Genomic DNA, 23,705 nt, shown 5'->3' with positions numbered 1-23,705 from the left:
TTCTAGAGTATTTTTGACTATTCAATTACTGACTCAGCCTTGAGCCTTTGAATCCGATTGGAATAACCACATGAATAAATGCATAAAATTGCATCTATTGTCTTTTTAAGTCTTTCAGCCTACTGATTGATAAAATCCTGGAAGATCACAGCAGATTCTGTTAGTTACAGTAAATGTACTTTGCAATCTTTTCATTCATTCATTCATTGTCAGGCTTGTTAAAAAGACTTCTGTGATGTGACATTTTTCTCGCTTGGTTGCGCTTTTAACTCAAGCATTGACCAGGGGAACTAAATATTTAGATGTGTAACTGGAATTACAACTAGTCAAACTCCACTTTTAAATGCTAAGGCTTGCCATTCTACCAACTACCCTTGTCCGTGCACGGCAAGGAAACTCGTGAATTAATAGTGGCTAGATGTCGTGGGGTGGTGGAAGACTGGTTGGCTCTTCTGCCTCACAGTTCTGTGGACTGGGGTTCAAATCCGGCCTTACCTGTGTGGAGTGTGCATTTTCTCCCTGTGGTTGTGCGGGGTTTTCTCCCACAGCCCAAAAACGTGCATGGACTGAAGACTCATCGTTGCCCTTAGGTGGGAATGTGAGTGCAGATGGTTGGTTGTCTGTCTGTGTGTGGCCTGCGATTGGCTGGTGACCAGTTCAGGGTGTACCTCAGCACGGTCGCGACCCGAGTGAGGATAAGCAGTACGGAGAATGAATGGATGTTCCGAAGTGTGCTGCCGCCATCTAGTGGAAAGCATCTGTAGAGCACTTGTATTTAAAAATTTCGCCTTGCTGGAAAAACAAGTCAAGGCACTTATATCTCAAGGTGCCACCGTACTGTACAATGCATCCATCACAGTACTTTTTTTTTTTTTATTCGCGGTTTTATATATTATATTTTCCCCCTCAAATTTCTGTGTGCAACACCCATCAATTTTCTGTACTGCTTATCCTCAATAGGGTCGCGGGCGTGCTGAAGCCTCCCAGCTATCTTCGTGTGAGAGGCGGGGTACACCCTGAACTGGTTGCCAGTCACACCTAAGGACAATTAATTTTCAATCAACCTATCATTTTTTTGGGGGGGAGGGGTGGGGGGGGGGGCTGAGTACCCGGAGAAAACTCACACAGGCACGGGGAGAACATGCAAACTCCACACAGGCGGGGTCAAAGCTGTGAGGCAGACTGTGCCAACCAGTCACCCACCATACCGCCTTTTTTATTTTTATTTGCAAATTTTTACGAATCGGTTGCATACGTATTTACAGCCTATGCACATTACATTTTCCACGTTTGGCAAAAGTTACAGCAAGTTTTTACTTTTGTTTTTAATATGATGCCGCAGGGTGGCACGGTGTAAAAATGGTTAGCACATCTGCCTCACAGTTCTGACGACCCAGGCTCAAATCCGGCCCCACCTGCGTGGGCTTTCTCCTGCATCCCCAAAACATACGTTAGGTTAATTGAAGACTCTTAAGTTGCTCATAAGTGCAAATGTGCGCGAATGGTTGTCTATCAGAGCCCTGCGATTGGCTTGCGACCAGTTCAGGGTGTACCCCGCCTCTCGCCCAAAGATAGCTGGGATATGGTCCAGCACGCCCGTGACACTAATGAAGATAAACAGTACAGAAGATGGATGATGCCACATTCTTGGCTCAAGATCAGTCAGGTTGGATGGGGAGAATTGGTGCACTGCCATTTTCGGCTCGCACAGGTTCGAGCTTGAGCTCTTTCTGGACTGCTCAAAAGTAGTCCCGGCTATGTGCTTTGGGTTGTTGTCTTGCTGAAAGATGAATTGTCATCCCAGTCTGAGGTCAAGAGCACTTTGGACCAGGTATTTTTCCATCAATTCTGATCGCTGGTCTCTCAGTTCCTGCCACTGAAAAAAAAATCCTTTCTGTTGTTGTGAATTAGTGCTATATGGATAAAATTAACTTGTCATTGGGCTAACTCCAGGCCAACTGTCATGTACAGTAATGTCTTACCAATGAGAAACTTCAGTCCAGCTGCTTAGCAACGTATGCCGAACTGGTGGATTCCTGCAAAGATGGTTGTCCATCTGGAAGATTCTACTCATTCCACAGAGCAACGGTTCTTATCCAATGGCTCAGTTTAGATGGGCAGCCAGCTCTAGCAAGAGTCTTGCTGCTTTCCAACTTGGGACCTTCAAAGCACCAGAAACGTTTCCCGAAAGTTCCCCCAGATCTGTGCCTCAAGACAAACCCTGTTATCTCCCATAATTCCAATCTCTGAGGTCTACGGACAGTTCCTTTAATGCTAATGTATTGTGCAAAATATTGCAAAAAGGTAGGATGTAGATGATAAAGAGGAGGGGACCCAAGACAAAATCCTGGGAGACACCAGAAGAAACGAGGGACAGATGGGACTTGAATGATTTAATTTCAAGAAACTGGGTGCGTATATTGCCAGTGAGGTGGAGTCTGCTCAGGAGGATGGTGTGAGAGGTGGTAGAAAAAGCTGCAGTCAGATCAATTAGGATAATGATGGTGAGCGTAGTTTATTTAAATAGTACCAAAGACAGAATTCCTTTGAGAGGACCAAGTGTTTTGAGATCAGTATTCAAGCCAGCCATCTTTTCTTTGTATATCTACATCAAAGGAATTCCTTCAGGCATTTGTATGTTTCTTAGGGTTTTCCTTCTCTTCTCAGACAATAACCTGTCTTTGGTTTACAGCAGAGGTTCGAGTCTTCAAAGAGGACTGATTTGCATCTTACGAGATAAGGGTACCATTTGGGCACCAGGCCAGTCTGTTAGACACCAGCAGGTGGGTGTGGGTATTTCACGAACACAGAGTGTCACCTTGTGGCCAGCAGAACCCTCCAAATATGGTCATGTGGAGCGACCACCTTCTGGGTAAAGCCAGGGGCGGGGCTAATTCCACGGCCAGATAATTAAACCTTTCGAAACTGGCATCCAGAAGTTTTTCGTTGTCCTGGCTTTGTGAGCAGCTGCTATGACACTAAGGCTCAGAACCACAGGCAAAAAAGTCCACCTCATGAGTAAACCAGAGTCAAATGCCAGCAGGAGGTTGTCACTGAGGGGGCGGAAACCAGACTGGTATTGTTCATTGAAATTATTGTAACTGAGGTGGGAGTGGAGCATGGAAGTGATGGTCTTTTTAAGGATTTTTGAGAGAAAAGGGAGGTTGGAGATGGGACGAAGGTATTGAAATAATTTGTATCCGAACTGGGGTTTTTCAGTATTGGGGTTACGGCTGCATTTTTGAGTGCTGGGGGAACAATACCAATAGAGAGAGATGTTAGTGATGAGGGGCACCAGGGATGGGAGGTAAGGTTTTCCCGGAACAGTAGGCAAGGGGTCAAGATGGCAAGTGGAGGGTTTGGAGCGACGGATGATTTCTGAAATGCCCATGGCAGAAGGCAGACTAAAACTTGAAAGCGAGTGGATGGGTTGGACAGGAAGCGGGAGGAGGAAGTTGCTGGTGGATCCATTTGACTTTTGCATGGAAAAATTACATAATGGAATTACAGAAAACATAAGCATAAGTGGGAGGGAATGGAGTCCAGAGGGCATGACATACTGCCAAGCAGGGAGAATAGTGCCTTGTGAAGTGTTGTCTTTGTATTGATATGGGTATTGTATTGGGTTGTGTAGTAGGTACATTTGGCTTGAATTAAACAGTCTTTGTAGTGGTTAAAATGATAACGGCACATCAGAATCATGTATGTCCTTGTGTAGGCCGTAGTGAGTTTCTTAAGGAGGCGTTGGAGTTGATGACCTTTGCATTTTAATTGTCGCAGAGGTGGTAAAAGCTACAGATCTGTTTTTTACTGTTGAAAATGCGTTGAGGAGATTATTGCAGTGAGCAACCTTGAGTTTGTCAGGGGTGGAGAGAGAGTCCGTGCTGGGGAGGCTGTTGATAAAAGTGAAAAGTGTGTGTGGGCTAATGTTATTGATTTGGAGAAAAGACATGGGAGGGCAAAGGTTGATTTTGAAAAAAGTTAGGTTAGTGGAAAAGGTTATTAGCATGTGGTCTGTAAGAGGGAGTGAGTCGGAATTGAAGTTGGCTGGAGTGAGAGCGGAACAGCATATCAGATCCAGGATGTGTCTTTTGCAGTAAGTGGGAAAGTTAATTTTGGGCCATGGACCAAAGATATTGAGACAAGATGAGAACTCGCTGGCAATTGTGTTATTGGAGATGATAGTGAATATTAAAATCGACAAGCAGTATAATGTTAGGAGCTAGTGCAGACCCCTCCTTGAGCTGTCACCTTATCGTGGTGGAGGGCTTTGTGTGTCCCAAGGATCCTAGGAGCTAAGTTGTCTGGGACTTTATGCCCCTGGTAGGGTCACCCATGGCAAACAGGTCCTTGGTGGGGGACCAGACAAAGCACAGCTCCAAAGACCCCTATGATGTTTTAAAAATACAGGGAAATTTTTTGTGACGCGGGTCACCGGGGCCCCCCCTCTGGAGCCCGGCCTGGAGGTGGGGTTTGAAGGCGAGTGCCTGGCCTGCCATCCATGTGGTCTGGCGAGGCACATCCCAAAAGGGTAACGTAGGTCCCCCTTCCCATGGGCTCGCCACCTGTGGGAGGGGCCACAGGGGTCAGGTGCAGTGTGAGCTGGGCGGTGGCCAAAGTCAGGGACCTTGGCGATCCGATCCCCGGCTACAGAGACGTGGAATGTCACCTCTCTGGCAGGGAAGGAGACCGAGCTGGTGTGTGATTTTGAAAAGTTCCAACTAGATCTAGTCTGGCTCGCCTCCACGCATGGCTTGGACTCTGGTACCAGTCCTCTTGAGAGGGATTGGACTCTCTTCCACTGTGGAGTTGCCCACGGTGAGAGGTGCTGAGCAGGTGTGGGTATACTTAACTGCCCCCCGGCTCAGCACCTGTACATTGGGGTTCACCCCGGTGGATGAGAGGGTAGCCTCCCGCCTCCTTCGGGTGGGGGGACGGGTCCTGACTGTTGTTTGTACCTATGCACCAAACAGCAGTTCAGAGCACCCACCCTTTTTGGAGTCCTTGGAGGGGATAAAGGAGAGTGCTCCCGCTGGGGACTCCATCCTTCTGCTGGGGGATTTCAATGCTCACGTGGGCAATGACAGTGAGACCTAGAAGGGTGTGATTGCTTTCGTTGGAGTCCTGGGGTGATCTGTTCTTCCCCAGAACTGGTTTGGTTCTGGGATAAGTAAGGGATTTTTAAAAAATCACGGTCAATGGCAATGAAATTGGAAGATTTCAGAGGACCTGTATTTTGATTTCGCTGGCCTCCTGGAGTTGTGCAGTGTCCCCCAGAACTGGACTGGTTCTGGGAGAACTGAGGGATTATTTTTAATCATCCTTTGAAATCAGACATAATGCCAGACATATACAATATGAAGGTTTCAAATTAAGTTTATTTTATAATGCAACTTCAGACCCTTCCTGGATGGAATCCTGGAACAGTTTTCTTTCTCCCAGTGGTGGACCGGTTACGATATAATGGAGAGGGTTTTTTATTTATTATTTTAAATGCAAGGGATTGATGTCCATGTATTATTTGTCAAGCTTTTAATTTGAAGTCTGTCCACGCAGCTCGTTGGCGGCGTGTTACCATAATGCCTAGTATAAACAACATCGTTGATGGCTGCAAAGTCACTATTGCTACCATTCTGTTATGCATAAAATGTCCAGTTTACATTCAAGGAGGAGATCCTGGACGAGATGTCCCTTGGTTGTGAGTGACTGGATGTTGAGCCGTCCAAGGTTACGGTGGTGTTGTCTGTAACTCTGCTCTAAACATTTCCCCTTTATGGAAAGCCATTTGACCATTTATCCAATATCCATCTTAAGGTCCACCTTTGTCCTCACTAGTAAGACAATTCAGCGTACCAGTAGTACCACTGTCTTACTAGTAGTAACTTTTCACTATTTTCTTCTGGTTAATTGAGGAGTACATATGAATGCTGGTTGGGTTCATGAGTAATAAGTGCTTTGATTCTGTGTGAGCCAAAAAACTCTCCGCCTGATATATTTTACTGCGGCTGCCTTCATTCACCATAAATCACAATACTACTGCGCTCCTGCAATGGAAGAGTTTTTTTTCTAGCATACAGACCAAGAAAAATGAGAGGGCAAAAGGCCCAAATCCATTCATTAGTGTAATTAGTTGGAGAGAGATTTTGCACTAAAGAAACTGCACGTGGAGTGAACCTTTCTTTGCAGAATTCATCATCCACTTGGTTTGTTTCCTGACTCTCCTCCAAGGGAAAAGGTGAGGCCTGCTGAATAACAATACGAATAGAAATCATAGTTTAATCAGAGATGTTGTGAAAAGAAAAGGTGATGTAACACAGTGGTAAACATGACCCTGTCCCAGCTTTTTTGGAACGTGTTGCAGCCATAAAATTCTATGTTAATGATTATTTGCTAAAAACAATCAAGTTTATCAGTTTGAACGTTAAATATATTGTCTTTGTCGTGTATTCAATTAAATATAGGTTGAACATGAGTTGCAAATCATTGTATTCTGTTTTTATTTATGTTTAACACAACGTCCCAACTTCATTGGAATTGGGGTTATATATATTTTTTTTGGGGGGGGGGGGGGTGTTAATGCAGTTCTAGACACTTGTATGTGAAAATTAAAGGATGGACCCTGATCAAATGTAATGACAAGTTTCCTTATGGTGCTGCTGGCATTTATTGCAAAGCCATCTAGAGCAATTATATCATGGGAAACCTTGCCGCTGATGTGCTGGGAGCCAAGGACTACTGTATAATTTCAGTTTTATCTGAGTTTAACAGGAAGAAATGACCTGTCATCCACTTCTTGATGTTTTGAGACATGCCTAGAGTCTGGACACATGACAAAGTCCTTTGAATTGACTTAATTGGTTTGCACATAATTCATGGTGGAGTCTGTAGTTTTCAAAGTGCTAGCCCGATTTCCATGTAGCCTCACTTGACTCACCCCACTTGCTTCTCTGGCCAAAGCCACGCCTTTCACTAAAGTGAACGTGCATGTTCATAAACAAGTCACTTAGCTTTGGCTACTATATTGCTGGCATGAGTGTTGCAAAACGGTACTAAATTTTAATCAGGTGCAACCAATGTATATGATCAAATGAAGGACTTTTTTTTTTTTTTTTCAGTGGAGCTGACTGGTTTCAGCATTTAAAGACTGAACAGGACCGGTCAAAGCACGGATCCCTGTGGCACGCTATGGCTAACTTCTACACACACACATTCTTTATTACCAATAAATACAAACTGTCAGTGATCCAACAAATGGAATTTAAAACAATTTAAGGAAGTTGCTTTAATGCCAATGACATGTTCTAATCACTGCATGTTGCTGCTTTCCCTTATAAGACCTGAAGATCTCAATTGATCAAGATCTCCAACTGTGATTGACTTTTTGCGTCACACAGGTTGAAAAAATTATCAAGCCTTTTGTAAAAGGTGTAGAAAGTGCAGATATATATCAAATGTCAGAAGTAAAAATAAGAAGTCATCAGAAAAATGAATAGTCAAGTAAAGTACAGATACATGAAGAATTGTACTTAAGTACAATAACACTAATTGTGCTGTGCTAATTTCAACTTTTCTTTTAAAAATGAAAGCATTGTGGCTTTTACTCCAAGATTCCCCCGTGATCGCCGCCAGACTTTTATTTTCCCAGTACTGGTCTGCACGAGTTGAACTATTTACACGACCGTTTAACGCGCCTAATGTGATGTTGGCTGCAGAGCGAAGCCAACCGAACGCATGGTGGGGAAACTCAATCAGAGTCATTTCCCCTCAATTAGTGAGTGATTAACGCCGGGTCGGAGGCGCTCTGATGACCTTGTGGCCTCATAATGACTTTAACTAGATCGATGCACCTCCAGCAGCATGGCAGCACACAAGTGTTCTTTTCGCTTCTTCTTTGTCTCTGCTGCCTGCCTGCTGAACTCGACTGTCTGCTGTCACCTTGACATTTTCTTGTGGCTTTTGTCAGCACGCCTGCTCAGCAAAGGCAGCAGAGGGCGCCTTCATTTTCATTATGAAGATTTGTCTCTATTTGTTTGTCTTAAAAGTTGTTTTTACACTTTTTGTCATATTAAAAAAAACGTAGTATTTGCCTTATAGTCCACCACTGCCACATAACAACTATTTCCACCTCCTGCACCATAAACAGTGGTGCATTGAGATAAAGCTTTAATTCGCTCCGTGATCATGTTTGTAACTCCAAATGTTTGTATAGCAAATCAGATTTTCCCATTGAAATGAATGCAAATGGTATTAAACCGTTCAAGCCCCCCCCCAAAAAAACAACATTTTTGTAATGTTTTTGATAAGAAAATTAGCCGATTATAATATTGTACTTTATAAAAACACGTTGTATTAACATTATATACAATGTAAAGAATTGAAAAAAAATTGCATCATCATAATCAATTCACTGTGATTGTGAAGCTCCTTCTGGTGTACACACTTTGGCCACCTGGGGCAGTATACTACAGCATGGATCTACATGAATTCATTTTTCACAGAAGATAAAGAATATATGCCTATGAGTATTGTCATATTGTCTGTCTATTGGTTAGGTGGTTATAACCCTGCGACATGGATGTCATACGGTAGCCCGTCAATGGCATTTGGCATTGTTTGTTAGCATTAAGCTTAGCATACTTTCCTAAGGCAAAGCTATATGGTTGTTTGAAATTCACAAGGTGTAATTATCTTTTTGTGTTTAGTTTGACAGTAAGCTTCAACTGGGAATGGTAATAAACAGCTTGAAGCTTTGTAAAGAATTGTTCAATAAGTGTCAAACTGCTCCTTGTTATGAAGTGGTTTGATTTGAATTCACTGCCACCATATAACACTCGTATGTCAAACTTTTTTGCTCGCTAGACAAAGCAAAAAGTCGGCCAGACAACGGCTCGTATCTTGAAAAACTCAATCGTATCTCAGTGCACCACTGTTATCCAGCACGATCACCCTCACACCATATAATTCACCACCACTACAACTGCGGTATTATCCATCCATCCATTTTCTTTTACTGCTTATCCTCACTCGGGTCGCGGGAGTGCTGGAGCCTTTCCCAGCTATCATCGGGCGGGATGCGGGGTACACCCTGAACCGGTCGCCAGCCAATCGCAGGGCACATACAAAGAAACAAAAAAAACATTCGCGCTCACATTCACACCTACGGGAAATTTAAAGTCTTCAATCAACCGACCACGCATGTTTTTGGGATGTGGGAGGAAACCGGAGTGCCCGGAGAAAACCCACCCAAACCTGCAGTATTATATAACCCAAAATCACAAATGCAACTTTTTGTCATGGTCTTCATATACTGTATGCAAATCCAGTTTCTACTGGTTTGGTTTAGATTTTTCTGGTGTATTTGAAAGTTAAACAAAACAGTGGAAGGTCCCATTCATCACATTTTACTTTTTTTTTTTTAATTAGCAGTAAACATAATTTGTTTTTTTACCCAAACGTGTTAGCAATTTTCGTTCTGTCAAAAGGTTGACAGCGCGACTTATGAAGTCATCCGCAAATGCTGTAGTTGGAGGTTGGCCAGCAAGACTCTCGTTACCTGATGCTGCCGTATTATCTACCGTGACAGATAATCATTTGATCGATTGCAATATCAGTAATTTGTCCCAGCCTGACTGTATACTGTACGTGTGTATCCACCTTTGCGCAAACAACCTCTTCGTAGTTTCCGTTATCATCTCCCGAGTTTCCCCATTCACACTGCAGTCATTTATTATATTGCCTCCGCCTCCTTTTGCTTTTAAGCTGATGGAATGGTCTCAGTCCGCCTTTCGCTGACTCCGTCTGATTCTCCTTCGCCTCCTGACTTGAAGTTGTTCATTCGAAGCCTTATGTTCCTCTTTCCCTCGTATATCACTCCCATCTCTCTCCACGCAGGGAGGATTGGTAGACGGAAATGAGCAGAGAGCTTTGGCAAGGCCAATGGAAGAGGTCAATAAAAGGTTTCCAGTGAAGTGAGGAAAATGTCTCCTCTCACATTGTGACTCCAAATATGCATTTTCGACATGTTGCTACGTGCAAACATTTCCCCTCTCAATTGTTCTATACAGGTTGCAAGATTTGCAGCTACCATTTAACTATTAGTCCTTTTGTTTTAATCACGTCGCCTCAACTGATGAAATGACGCATTGAGAAATGTTTATTACTTCCTCCACTTCTCGTTGACCAACAAAGAGTTCTCGTGCGGAAATTGATAAATGTGTGCCATTGCTTGCAATGGTGTTTTACTGGAATTGTTCTGACTTTGCGGTTCATTTCTTGTTGTTTGCTTTTTATCAAAAATAACCGGACACATTAATCATGACCCGTACAATACTTTATACAAGACCACATGTAGTAAAAACAAGAAAAGAGCCATCCAACATGGTAAAGGGCTTTAATATGGACTCTTTCAATTTCAGTGAACTCTTGGCGTTTTGCTATTTTTAAAAAGGAAAATTTGAAGTCCCTCAGAGTGAAAATCAATGTCTTCTAAATTTGACACACCACAGAAAAGTGTTTAAAAACCCTGCCATATTTGAATGATTCAAAACAATTGCAAAGTATATAAAATGATTCTTTGAAAGAGTCAAAAATTAAAGACCTTGTCTCTGCTCTCTGACAGTGTCTGCTGAAACCAAGCCCTGCACATCTGTCAGCTACCGATCAAATACTTTGCCGAGCATCTTTCTTATGCCTACATATAATTACAAGTTTGAACATCCATCCGCTAAAATCCTCCACTGGCTGTAACGTATCCTACCAGATCATCACCACGCCGCAACGAGGCGCTCTAAAGCGGCCACGAACAGCACAAAGCGCCTGTCCACGTGATGGCTGTCACCTCGGACAAAAAAAAAAGAAATTATCCCCCTCCTCGCTCTTCCGTCTTTCTCGGTGTGACGTGTGTTCATTCTCATAGCTGACAACGAGGCACTCTAAAGTGGCCACTCTAGAGGACTATCCAAAAGGTATGATGCATTTTCGGGGTGTAGGAATAGCTTGCTAGCTAACTGCATGTCACAATTACGCAGAATAACCGAACAAAGGGGCTTAAGTTCTTTATAGTGGGGGAGAGGCCACTTATGCCAGACTTTAAAGTACATCACGTGGCCCCATTTTAGCCTTGCCCAACAAATCAGGAAAACAGAAATGGTGAAAAACTATTTAACGCTCTATCTCTACAATTGAGTACTACAGAGTTCGCAGTCTTTTCACATTTTCAGAAATGATCTTTAAACGTATATTGCATCTAAAAGCAATAATACCTACATTCACTTTACAGGTTCTTTAAGGATAACACTGAAGTAGCATGGCAGCATTAAATGCATGATTTAGGTCTATATACTGGTGTATAGTGGTACTTTGACTTCAGAGTTTAATGAATAATATGACCATGCTCGTAAATCAAATAACTCTTATTCATATCAACTTTCCCCATTCAAATGTATGGAAATGCCATTAATCCGAGTGATGGCTTGAAACTCAGTAAGTCATAAGTCAAATATTTTGTCTTTAGTATTTCCCATTACAGAAACATACCAAAATGAATTTGCTCATTACTACTGCTGTTGATGGAGGGCAACTGTGGCACAAACCATGACTTTATAGTCCTTTTAAATTCACTTTACATTTGACCTATTGTATGTCCTGGTTTCCTTTCATGGTTTTGACCCAGATATGTTGAACTCGGGTTGGGTTAATGATTGCACTTCTCACCACCACCAATCATTATTCCCATGACAACATCTCGCTCTCCTCAGCTTTTGTCTGCTTTGCCTGGCACAAGTGTGGCCACGGCTGGCGACAGATGGGCATGCTGGTTGGTGGTGTGCACATGCACGCGCACGTGCGCACACGCGCACACACAAATGCACACACATACACGCGTATTGGAATCAATCTACTGTATGTTTTGTAAATTGCTGGGCTGTTCTCTTACCCCGGTCTTTGTTTCACAGTAAAAGGATTTTCACTTGTATGGTACTTTTCAATCTTTAAGGTACTCAAAGCGCTTTTTCACTGTAGCTTCAGTCAGTGATGTACTGATGGCGCAGCATCAGTAGTGACTGGGTGTTTAGTATCTTGCTCAACGACACTTTGTCATGGTTACAGGGGCTCAGGATCGAACCCACAGCCTTCGGGTTGGGAGACGACCACTGTACCATCTGAGTCATGTCGCCCCATTCTCAATGATTTCAGATATGAAAACTGCAACCTTTCATTTCCCTTGCAGGGGGTTGCTGTGCAAAACGTCCAATATCTTGATGAACTAAAGGGCTTCTAGTTTATTAAGAAAGAGTTTTGTGATGTGAGGGCGAGAGATGCCATCTTTTCCAATGAACACTGTTAACTTGTTTCTCTCTGAGACTCAGATAATACATTTTCTTTAAGTTTGTGTCTAAATCAGATACTTTTATTTCATTATCGCACACGGAAGAACAGAAAATGTGTTAACACAAGTTAGGCATTTTTAAAAAAACATTTTAAACAGTTCACCTCTTAAGGCCTTTTTACACTGATGAGCCATCACAATGGGATGAACCCATATCCTGTTTTTCTTGCAGTCTGTCTCCTCCTCCTCCTCTTGCTGAAAATGAGCAACACTCGGTTGTCTTTTTGAAAAAGACTGACATCTTGCTGAGGTGCGGTCTACTCACCCCCGTTGCCGTCGACGTTGCGCTTAGACATGGGGGCAAATGAATAGCGCCTGTACGTTTGTTTAGGACAATTTAATTTAGCTTGTGCGAAGCCATGACTCCATCTTCTGTGACTTTTTGAGTGAACCACTGCATGAAGCTGTAGACCACTGTTAAAAGCTTCTTGTGCTACAAAGATAGCTGCCGACTGGCTAATTGCCAAGATTGGATTAGATATGGGACCAAGTTGTGATCAAAACATAGTCTGTTTTATTTGTGTTTTATGTTTTAACCTTTTATATGAGATCAGAATGAGGACAACTTTTGCTTCTGTTAAGAAACATTGAGCACAGTTACTTTTTGATTCTGACATGTTTGTGCTTTCTATTTTTGTTGCATTGCTGTTGACTTGGTAGGACTCAACTGGCATTCTCAAGCAACTTTTTGAGAGCCCAGGACCTGAACTTGGGCTGATTTGGATCTTCACAGTGTTTGTGATGTTGAAGTACTTAGCGAAGATGTAGACTGATGCACTAGCTTTTCGCACTAGACATTTGTTAGGTAGCTGTTTACTGGCTAGCTGCCAAGTCCTCGTCACTTGTGATCAGTGGTGGTCCTGCCTTGACTGGTGCACTGTGCGATACCCCTGTTCTGTAACCCCCCCCCCCCCCCCCCACTTCTCAATGGTAACCAATCCCCCATACTGATGGAAAAAAACACACTTAAATGTGGAGTTTGCAGTTTTAAAATTACTAGCATTATTTGAATGTAGCCTCATTTTTCAAAAGATAATTTCAACAATATTCTACGGTCAGGGCATATAGACAGTTTTAAAATATATAACAAAAATAGTTTTTTTAAACTGCAAACACTACCTTTAAGTCAGGTGTGTCAAACTAATTTTTGTCACGGGCCACATCACAGTTATGACTTCCCTCGGAGGGAAGTACGACTGTGGACCCATATAAATGAAAGATTACCTAATATACTGTAATTACAGTATACACAACACATTGATGAATAACCAGTTTTGCCAACTATTACCAAGTATTACATTTCTTTTCAAAGGGGGATTGTTAACAAAGAAATGCTTGCAAATATCTCAATGGTATTACACCAGAACACAATTAGCGATTTTGATTTGCTTTCGCGGGCCACATAAAATGATGTGGCGGGCCGGATCTGGCCCCCGGGCCACCAGTTTGACACCTGTGCTTTAAGTGAACCATATTTTTTCTTAAAATATACTGAAATATAAACAAATTAGTACACAGCAACAGCAAGGAATAGTTAGAGTTAAGGCAACAAACAGAATTAAAAAAGCAATTCTTATACTTTACATATCAAGATAACTTTTAAAGTAACATATTTCAATAATTACATTCCTAGGATAATAATTTTTATGTACTGTATACTCTTAGCACATCACATCACAGTTCTGGGGACCAGGGTTCAAATTCCGTTCCCGCCTGTGAGGAGTTTGCATGTTCTGCGTGGTCGGTTGATTGAAGACTCTAAATTGCCCGTAGGTGTGAATGTGAGCGCGAATGTTTTGTTTGTTTGTTTGTTTGTATGTGCCCTGCGATTGGCTGGCGACCGGTTCAGGGTGTAGCCCGCCTCCCGCCCGATGATAGCTGGGATAGGCTCCAGCACTCCCGCGACCCTAGTGAGGAGAAGTGGTAAAAGAAAATGGATGGATGGATGGATGGATGTATACTTTTATGGCGAAAAATGGATTGTACTATTAATTACTAAATGTTTAACTATCTTTTGGACACATGAGAGGTTATCAAGATTTCAGGAAAGGTCACACTTATCCCCTATTAACATGAAGTTTCAGTGACTTCGGGAATAAATCAAGTAAGGAATGACTGGATGATGGTCTTGCCTGAAACTTTAAGTGCTTATTTTAGGTATGTATTGAAAACCAATAACCTCTCAGCAAGTTTGTCGTATAGAGAAACGAACTGGGTCCTCACTAAACAGAAAACTACATTAACATGGCGTAAAATCAAATGATGCACAACAAGTATGTAAACCATGCATACAACTACAAGTACACTACGAGGAAACACAAACAACAATGAACATTACAGATAAAGCTACAACTACTCACAAATACCGCTAGGCATGCTGGGATCGTAGAGTCAACTTGCCAACACGCCAAGCCACATTTTGTAAAATAGTGTTAGGAACTACAAATTGATTGTTAAATTACAGTACTGCGTTCAGGTACGAGTGACCTTATTTATGATCCAAGCTGTTGTTCGGCTGTTTTTATTTTTTTGCTTTGATTTATGAGCAAATATTTGAGCTACAACTGCTGTATGGTGGCAGTGAACTCAACTCAGCCTTCACAAGTATCAGTTTACAATTCTTTACAAAATGAACTTTTGGGTGTTTATTGCCTCTCCCAGCTGCAGTTTACTGTCAAAGTAAATATTACAGAGAATGACACATTGTGTATTTAAAAGAACTGCATAGCTCTGCCTTGGAACAATCAGTTTAGCTGAATGCTAACAAACAATGAAAACCGCACAACACAGGCTAACGAATAGCATTGGTGTGCGCGGTGTAACAACCCCTTAAGCAACTGATATTTAAACTCGAACAGTGGAGTACGTAGTCAGATACTGTAAATAACAATACCCACAGGCATATGTTCTTCATCCTCTGCGAAGGACTGCTAAGATTACTTCGGCTTACTGTGGAGTTTTCCCCAGCTTCGTGTACGTCCTTGTGTCTGTATTATACGGCCCCCGTGTGGCCAAGGCGCACACACTAGAAGGCGCAGCACACTATCCACTGAGTTGAAGCAAACATGTTTCACAAACTGTTTCATTCTTTAATTATATGTATGCTCTTATAAAGTACAATATTATTTAGTGCTATTTTTATAGTTAAAAAAACATTCCCAAAATATTTGTTGTTTTTATTGGAAGGCTGGAACAGATGAATGGCATTTTCATTCATTTCAATGGGGAAACATGATTTGAGAGTGAATGAAACTCTTATCTCATGGCACCACTGTAGTTCTTGTTTGCTGCTCCCCGTAACAGCAGTAGTAGTAGTAGTGGTGTGTCTGTTTCCCATATTTTTGTGGGGTCTATGCCTCCCTGTGTGGCTGCACGTCGTTACATGCCAGGAACCGCCACTGCTGGATCAAAGTTACGAAGGTACATCACACGGTTGTGCAAATGTGCATAATCTTGTCAATTCATTCGCAGGAGCACGAAGACACAAAAAGGTAAAATCAGAATCTCTTTATTGTCACGTTTTTGTGGTTGCCAGGCGACATTTAGCAACCGCATTTAATCACCTCTGGGTGAAGCCATTTTAATAATCAGAAATCAGCTCATCTCCTCGCTCACACAGATAAAAGGCGGCACATGTGTTCCTCTCACATTTTAATTCAGTGCCGTTGCGTAACATTCGTTGATTGCACAATAATAAACCAAAACACCTGTCCGTGTCTCAGTGGAGGACTGAATAAGAGCTCGTGAAGTAGAGTGCGGGGGATTCCTAACTTTTTTTTGAAGGCCTCATACAGTATACAATATAAGGTCCTGTATAGTCCAGGCGGATATGGGGGGAGTGTGCTAATTTCTCAGCATGTGCTATTTCTTTGATGGATGCGAGTGCAACAATAAGAGCAGCTGGATACTAATCCTGGCCGGATAGATGAGGAGGGGACTGGAGGACAGACGTGAGTGTGTGGGTCTGTGTGGGGGTTACAATGACCAGCGACGCAGACACTGAGATAGTGAGGTGAAGCCGAGGCGCAGGCTCAGACGGAGGGTGATGTCACCTCCGAGAGGCAGCCAATGAGGGGGAAGGAGCGAGAGAGCGCGGCCGGAGGAGGGTGTGTCTTTCTATCACTGCAGCATCAGCACAGCACAGAGGTGCACACAATCGCACCGTGCGGCCGAGACGAGGCGAGGCGAGGCGAGGCAGCAACAGATCCGGTTGAGGACTCGTGAGAGCAAAGGAGCGTCGGTGTGGAGGTAAGAGCAGCTCGTGTGTGGCTCGACACATCGTGAAGGGGGCGGGTTGATGACTTGACTAATGAGGCTGCAGAGGTGGCATCACACCTATCACACCTCTGTGAAATATGACGCATGTATATTTTATATTGCAATGTCTCCTGTGTAGAAATGTATTCATTCTGAATAGAATGACAGTATTGGTGTGTCATGTCATGTCAACAAACTTAACTGTTAAAACAGCTTTACCTGCAATGGGGTTGCGATGATGATGATGGTGATGATGAGGATGATGATGTGCACATCTGAATGATGTTGGTTACCTGTGGCTGTCTATGGCTCTAAACATGACTCTATACACTACTTTCTGTGATTTCCATTTTGCGGTTGCATGCAACAGGGTCTCACCTGACATTTTTAATGCTCATCATGCTGCCATTTTGCATTCACACATATTTTGCATGTGACCAAAAGTGAGCTTTTGGAAAGATCCAGTTACTAAAGATTACTAAAGCTCCCGGAGCGAAGAAAGTGAATTGGGATTCAAATAAGAGGGGGCTAGTGGTTACATCGATGTCGTCGGAAAGCGAGCGAGATATGACGGGAAAAAATAAGGGTGGGGCAGCCCGCGCTGGCATACGCCTGGACGTGTGTGTGTGTGTGTGTGTGTGCGTGCGTCTGTGTGTGCACATGAAAATCAGGCACTCACCTGGCCTCAAGCCATACTGTAGAAATACACCACATAGATGCCTGCTGTCGCCCTCTTCTGCTTGCCATCAACTTAAACGGCATGAAAAAAAAAATCTGATTTTCCAGGCCTTTGAATGAATTAATCATGATGCACAAACTGTTTACATTCCATTCAAATGTTATTACTACATGTTTGTATAATATTATAGAGTGCTATTTTACAACAACAACAACAACAAAAACACACATTGCAAATGTTCTTTTTGGGAGACTGGAACATATTATTGGCATTTCCATTCATTTCAATTGGGGAAGATGATTTGAGATAAAAGTATTTTGTTACGAGCATGCACACTGAATCAATGAAACTTGTATCTCAAAGCACCACTGCATTATAGAGTAATTACTTTAAATAAAATCGTTTTGTATTCATTACAATGCGTTTTTTGTACAAAATAAACTTTTTAATGAGGAAAGCACATATAATATTTAAATGCATATCATGCACATATACTGTGCAGATCATTTCCTGCAATCAAAATCCAGGTTTCCCAAACTTTTTTAAGCCATTCACCCCGCCTATCAACCCGCCCAACGCACTGATGGTGGGCTTCGCTTTGAAAGCGAAAGCATTATTAATGCACATTTTTACTCTGGCTCAACCATAACAGAGTGCAAGGTCACAATCTAAATAATAAAGCAATGCAAATGTTTTGATCTGCTTGGCTTTGTTTGTTTTTTGTTTTTTGACAATATAGCAACCTTTATAGCTTACAATGAGCTGGCACTCTTCAATGCCTGTAAAGTCTTTTTTTTTTCTAAATATATTAAATATGTTTGAAGGTAAGTGCTGAAAAAGCACAAAGACAGAGAACAATTTAATACTGAAGTGTTGAGATATAGCATTAAACAGTTTTTCACCATCTCAGTTGTCTGGAGTTCTTAAATCTACAGCATACAGTCAATACGACTATAAAAGTACAGAGCGCTGTCTGTGGCTATTTGCTGCAATTACTTTACCGCAGTTACTTAGTAATAATAGCTTGGCCCGTTTCTACCTCTACACCGTGCAGTTAGCCATCAAGCTATGCTTACTTAACCCCTAAAAATGCATCTTCCCTGAAGTTTTATGTGATGTGTTACTTGGGCTTCAGTGTCTCTGTTGTGGTGACCAACGTGCGGCTCAAGCAGCGGGTGGCCTGCTACTAGTGGCTAGTAGTTATCAGCCGCAAGGGGGCTTGTGGACCGGCGGACCGGCTTTGGGTCTGTCAAATACTCCACAGCTTCGCTTCATGCGCCATGCGTAGATCCACGCAACAGGGACACTTCAGGGAAAGTTAACTGTATACTATGTTCGCTAGCCCGCAAGATAATGCGTTAACGAGCTAAGGAGCTTGCTCGACCATGCCAGGCGTCCAATACATGAGCGCCTTGTTGTACATGTTGTTTTGTCTGGGAAAGTGAACTGTTTATTAAACACAGCAGCACATATTATTCAGCCATAGTAGCTGACTCCAGACACTTGAGCACGTCCATTTTCTGTACCGCTTATCCTCACTAGGGTCGCGGGCGTGCTGGAGCCGATCCTAGCTATCTTCGGGCGAGAGGCGGGGTGCACCCTGAACTGGTCGCCAGCCAATCGCAGGGCACATACAGTGGGTACGGAAAGTATTCAGACCCCCTTAAAATGTTCAGTTATATTGCCAAATTATTTGCTAAAATAATTTAAGTACATTTTTTTCCTCATTAATGTACACACAGCACCCCATATTGACAGAAAAAAAAACCGGAATTGTTGAATTTTCTTTGCAGATTTATTAAAAAATTAAAACTGAAATATCATACAGCCATAAGTATTCAGACCCTCTGCTGTGACACTCATATATTTAACTCAAGTGTCTGTCTATATAAGACCTTACAGCTCACAGTGCATGTCAGAGCAAATGAGAATCATGAGGTCAAAGGGACTGCCTGAAGAGCTCAGAGACAGAATGGTGGCAAGGCACAGATCTGGTCAAGGTTACAAAAAAAAATCTGGTGCACTTAAGGTTCCTAAGAGCACAGTGGCCTCCACAATCCTGAAATGGAAGACGCTTGGGACGACCAGAACCCTGGCCGTCCGACCAAACTGAGCAATCGGGGGAGAAGAGCCTTGGTGAGAGAGGTAAAGAAGAACCCAAAGATCACTGTGGCTGAGCTCCAGAGATGCAGTCGGGAGCTGGTTGAAAGTTCTAGAAAGTCAACCATCACTGCAGCCCTCCTCCATTCGGGGCTTTATAGCACAGTGGCCAGACGGAAGCCTCTCCGCAGTGCAAGACATATGAAAGCCCGCATTGAGTTCGCTAAAAAAAAACACCCGTATGACTCCGTAAGAAATACGATTTTCTGGTCTGGTGAGACCAAGATGGAACTTTGTGACATTAATTCTAAGCAGAATGTGTGGAGAAAACCAGGCACTGCTCATCGCCTGTCCAATAAAGTCCCAACAGTGAAGCCTGGTGGTGGCAGCATCATGCTGTGGGGGTGTTTTTCAGCTGCAGGGACAGGACGACTGGTTGCAATCAAAGGAAAGATAAATGCGGCCAAGTACAGGGATATCCTGGACGAAAACCTTCTCCAGAGTGCTCAGGACCTCCGACTGGGCCAAAGGTTCACCTTCCAACAAGACAATGACCCTAAGCACACATCTAAAATACCGAAGGAGTGGCTTCAGAACAACTCTGTGACTGTTCTTGAATGGCCCAGCCAGAGCCCTGACTTAAACCCAATAGAGCATCTCTGGAGAGACCTGAAAATGGCTGTCCACCAATGTTCACCATCCAACCTGACAGAACTGGAGAGGATCTGCAAGGAGGAATGGTAGAGGATCCCCAAATCCAGGTGTGAAAAACTTGTTGCATTCCCAGAAAGACTCATGGCTGTATTAGCTCAAAAAGGTGCTTCTACTAAATACTGAGCAAAGGGTCTGAGTACTTATGGCTGTGTGATATTTCAGTTTTTCTTTTTTAATAAATCTGCAAAGATTCCGATAATTCTGTTTTTTCCCCCCTGTCAATATGGGGTGCTGTGTGTGCATTAATGACGAAAAAAAAATTACTTTCATGATTTTAGCAAATGGCTGCAATATAACAAAGTGAAAAATTTAAGGGGGGCTGAATACTTTTCGTACCCACTGCATAGACAAACAACAGACAACAACAAACAGCCATTCACACTCACATTCACACCATTTAGACAATTTAGAGTCTTCAGTTAACCTACCACGCATGTTTTTGGGATGTGGGAGGAAACCGGAGGACCTGGAGAAAACCCAGGCATGCACGGGGAGAACATGCCAACTTCACACAGGTGGGGCCGGTATTTGAACCCCAGTCCTCAGAACTGCGAGGCAGATGTGCTATCCAGTCGTCAGCCGTCTCAGCACCTTCAGCGGACAGGACCCAGCTCGAGGATGGGCCTTTTTTTTTCATGATTTTAGACCCTTATTTTACATACATGATTTTTTTTAAAAATGTATTTTAAATGTTTTTTATTCATTCAAATTTGGCAGACTTTAAAAAAAAAAAAAAAAAAAAGTCTTCTCTGTAGTTCGTCAAATTGTCCAGCCAATTTTTCAGTCCCTTTACAGGCGTTTGAAGGATTCTCAGGGCATTGAATCGATCGCAACTGGACTGTTCTGGTTGTCTTGGAAGCCATTTCGCCCCTTATCTGAGCAGGCTGCATCGGTTCATGCAACAAAGCTTAGTTAGGAAAGACTTGCCCAAGTTGGTGTGGAGAAACTCAACTATTTAGGCTCCAACTTGGAGACATGCCCCAAAACCACATGCAGTCCCCAGAACTGTGAGGCAGATGTGCTAACCAGTCGTCCACCGTGGCGGCGGAATATTACATAAGAAAAAAAAAAAATTTCATATATAGAAAGTAAGTAGGAACTGGCCTTGTGAAAGGTAGTTTCCCATGTGTTTGAATTTGTATAAGATTCACTTTCTGAAATGAACTTCTGCCATGAATGAGCTTTTCTTTGATATTCTAATTTGTTTCCAGCATCAAAAGCTGTAATCAAAACAAGATTCCTCATTTATTATTAAAGATCTTCTTGATCATTACAATTTTACAAACTGAGCATTAACAGAAATTTCAATAAAAATATATTTTTTTGTAATGCTAATGAAAAAAGGTAGGTATTGTTTAATATACAGTAATATTATTATACCATTCAAAACAAATATTGCAAACAAAGTAAACAAGAACAACAGATTTTGGGGTTAGCATTATGTTGTCTTTCAGTGATTAAAGGGTTAACTTGTACATCAAAAGTCATCCAATCAGTTTGTAATTTTGTATGAAACCCTTTCACTGTCCACATTCTAGATTGTTGAAGTTTACACCCAAGGCAGGTGACAATGTCTTGTGACAATATAATGTGAACATTATATTTTGACAGCATTACAAATTAAAGACGACCACAAGACTTTTCCTGCATGAATCTTCATGGATGCAAATGTCAGGCAGAGAGGCTGGCGTCCATCCAGATGCCTTCGGTGTTTCAGTAAGTGTAGGAGGAAGGAGCGCTCTGATTTCCTGGTTTTTAGCCTTGGGACACTTTCTCCTCTGCTCGTGCTCAATGGGAGGATTTCCACTCCGGAAACAATACTATGCAGAGTAAACGATCATCTCAGGTCATAACAGTCCAAGGTGAAGAAGTTGTGTTTGCAAGCAACATATTTCACAAATCATTTTGTTTTGTGGTTTCAAGCTGATTTTGCCTAAAGCGGTGGCTCTTAATGTGTGGTACGCAAAACACTGCATATGTTTTGTTTGCCACATTCCATTATAGATACACATGCGGCTCTTCTCACAAACATATAGTTGGATTATATGTACACCTGCACATGTACTACACTTAGTCACGCAGAACGACAATAGCACAATGTATCAACACAGGGTTCGTTGGGAAATTCTCTCCACGCAAGCTCTCTGCTCTCTGGAACGTTTGGAAACTCGGAGCGCCTTTCCGCCGCTCAGACTGTTGTGACAGAGCGGCCTTAGTGTCAGGCAGGATGAGATGTTTACAGGCAGAACTGACGCATTCACTATGGCGGACGCAGTGACGTATCCCTGCCAATGGCCAACACGCCCATTCGTAAATTTCTAGAAAATGGAGCGCTCTGCCTCTCTAAGCACTGCACTCTCAGAGTGCGATGGGAGCGTCAGACTGATTTTCCGAACGTACCCAGACACAGAGGCGAAAGTACGATTGGTCCGCGACTGCATGACATCACGACAGGTAGGAGTCTCTCCACTATAAAAGACCACGGACGAAGACTTCCGGGGTCTTTTCGGCCCGGAGCAGATCGAGCTGCGTGTGAAAGACCTCAGCGCTGAACCTTCACCAATCTCATAGTTTGACTCTGCATTTTCAAATAAATTGTTAAACTTTTAAAGGAGTGCAGGGCGCGCACTCCCCCGGCATTGGCACTCGTGATGGTGGTACTCGAAGAGAGAGGTATTTATTGAGATGGTTCTTGATGTAAAAAGTTTGAGAACCAGAGACCTAAATCATTTGAGCAGTAATCTAATTACAATGACTTCTACACTTGTCATCCCTTAAGTACATGTCCGAGATTCGCCCCTGACGACATTCAACACGACCACACGACCAGGGCTGACTGCTGATCAGAGGCAACTAACTGGTAGATTGAAAGCTGAGAATGGCAAACACAAAGTTTAAGACCTAGAGACTCGAGTGTCAAAAATGACTCTTTCAGCCTCCAAACAGGAAGATACAGAATTTGCATTACCGCTAGTTGTCCTGTTTCTGATCCTGTACACGCAGGCCAAGCCTGAACGCACCATCAGCTCCACCTCTCCCTTCATGGCTGCTGTTTGATTCCGAGGCCGCAGATGGGAGTCGACCCTCTGGGTGTCAAGTGGGGGTCGGGGCGGGGGATTGTGTGTGTCGACGTCCTGTTAGGGGAGCGCAGGAGAATACATTGTGGTGATTTAAGGAGCCCGGGGGCAGGGGGATTGACAGGCCAGCCGCCTGGCAAAGATTATATATGAGCTTTGAGGAGGAAGAAGAAGGAGACCTGCAAATGAGGGGAGTTGAATTTGCAGTGAGGGAAGGGATACAGCGCTAAAGATGGAAAGGATTGATTGAAAAATGAGAATGGAAGGATGACAGTGTGATAAAAGCTCTTATGTATTGCATGGATAGGATTTTTACGGCATGTCCATGTCTCTGAACCGTCTTGGTCCAAAAAAGTGTCATCGAGCTGTTTAATGCCACTCCCAGTTGAAGTTTACTGTCAAACTAAACATAAAACAAAGAGAATTACATGTATATTTAAAACAACCACTTAGCATTAAGCTAAGCAGACTTTCCCAATGCAAAACTAAC

General features: G+C 42.9%; 1 protein-coding gene across 3 annotated transcripts in view; it reads left to right on the top strand.

Annotated features, from left to right (window-relative positions):
* The first annotated feature begins 16,486 nt into the window (after nucleotides 1-16,486).
* l1cama (L1 cell adhesion molecule, paralog a) overlaps nucleotides 16,487-23,705 on the top strand; it is a 53,613-nt gene continuing 46,394 nt past the window's right edge. For all 3 annotated transcript variants that reach the window (XM_061774861.1, XM_061774852.1, XM_061774843.1), the window contains exon 1: nucleotides 16,487-16,636. The gene's annotated coding sequence lies outside the window, so the exon portion shown is untranslated. The remainder of the gene's footprint in view (nucleotides 16,637-23,705) is intronic.

Source organism: Phyllopteryx taeniolatus, chromosome 1, assembly GCF_024500385.1.
Source record: "Phyllopteryx taeniolatus isolate TA_2022b chromosome 1, UOR_Ptae_1.2, whole genome shotgun sequence".
Classification (NCBI taxonomy): Eukaryota; Metazoa; Chordata; class Actinopteri; order Syngnathiformes; family Syngnathidae; genus Phyllopteryx; species Phyllopteryx taeniolatus.
The sequence above is the reverse complement of the archived record's forward strand: the minus strand, read 5'-3'. Positions and strand labels throughout refer to the sequence as shown.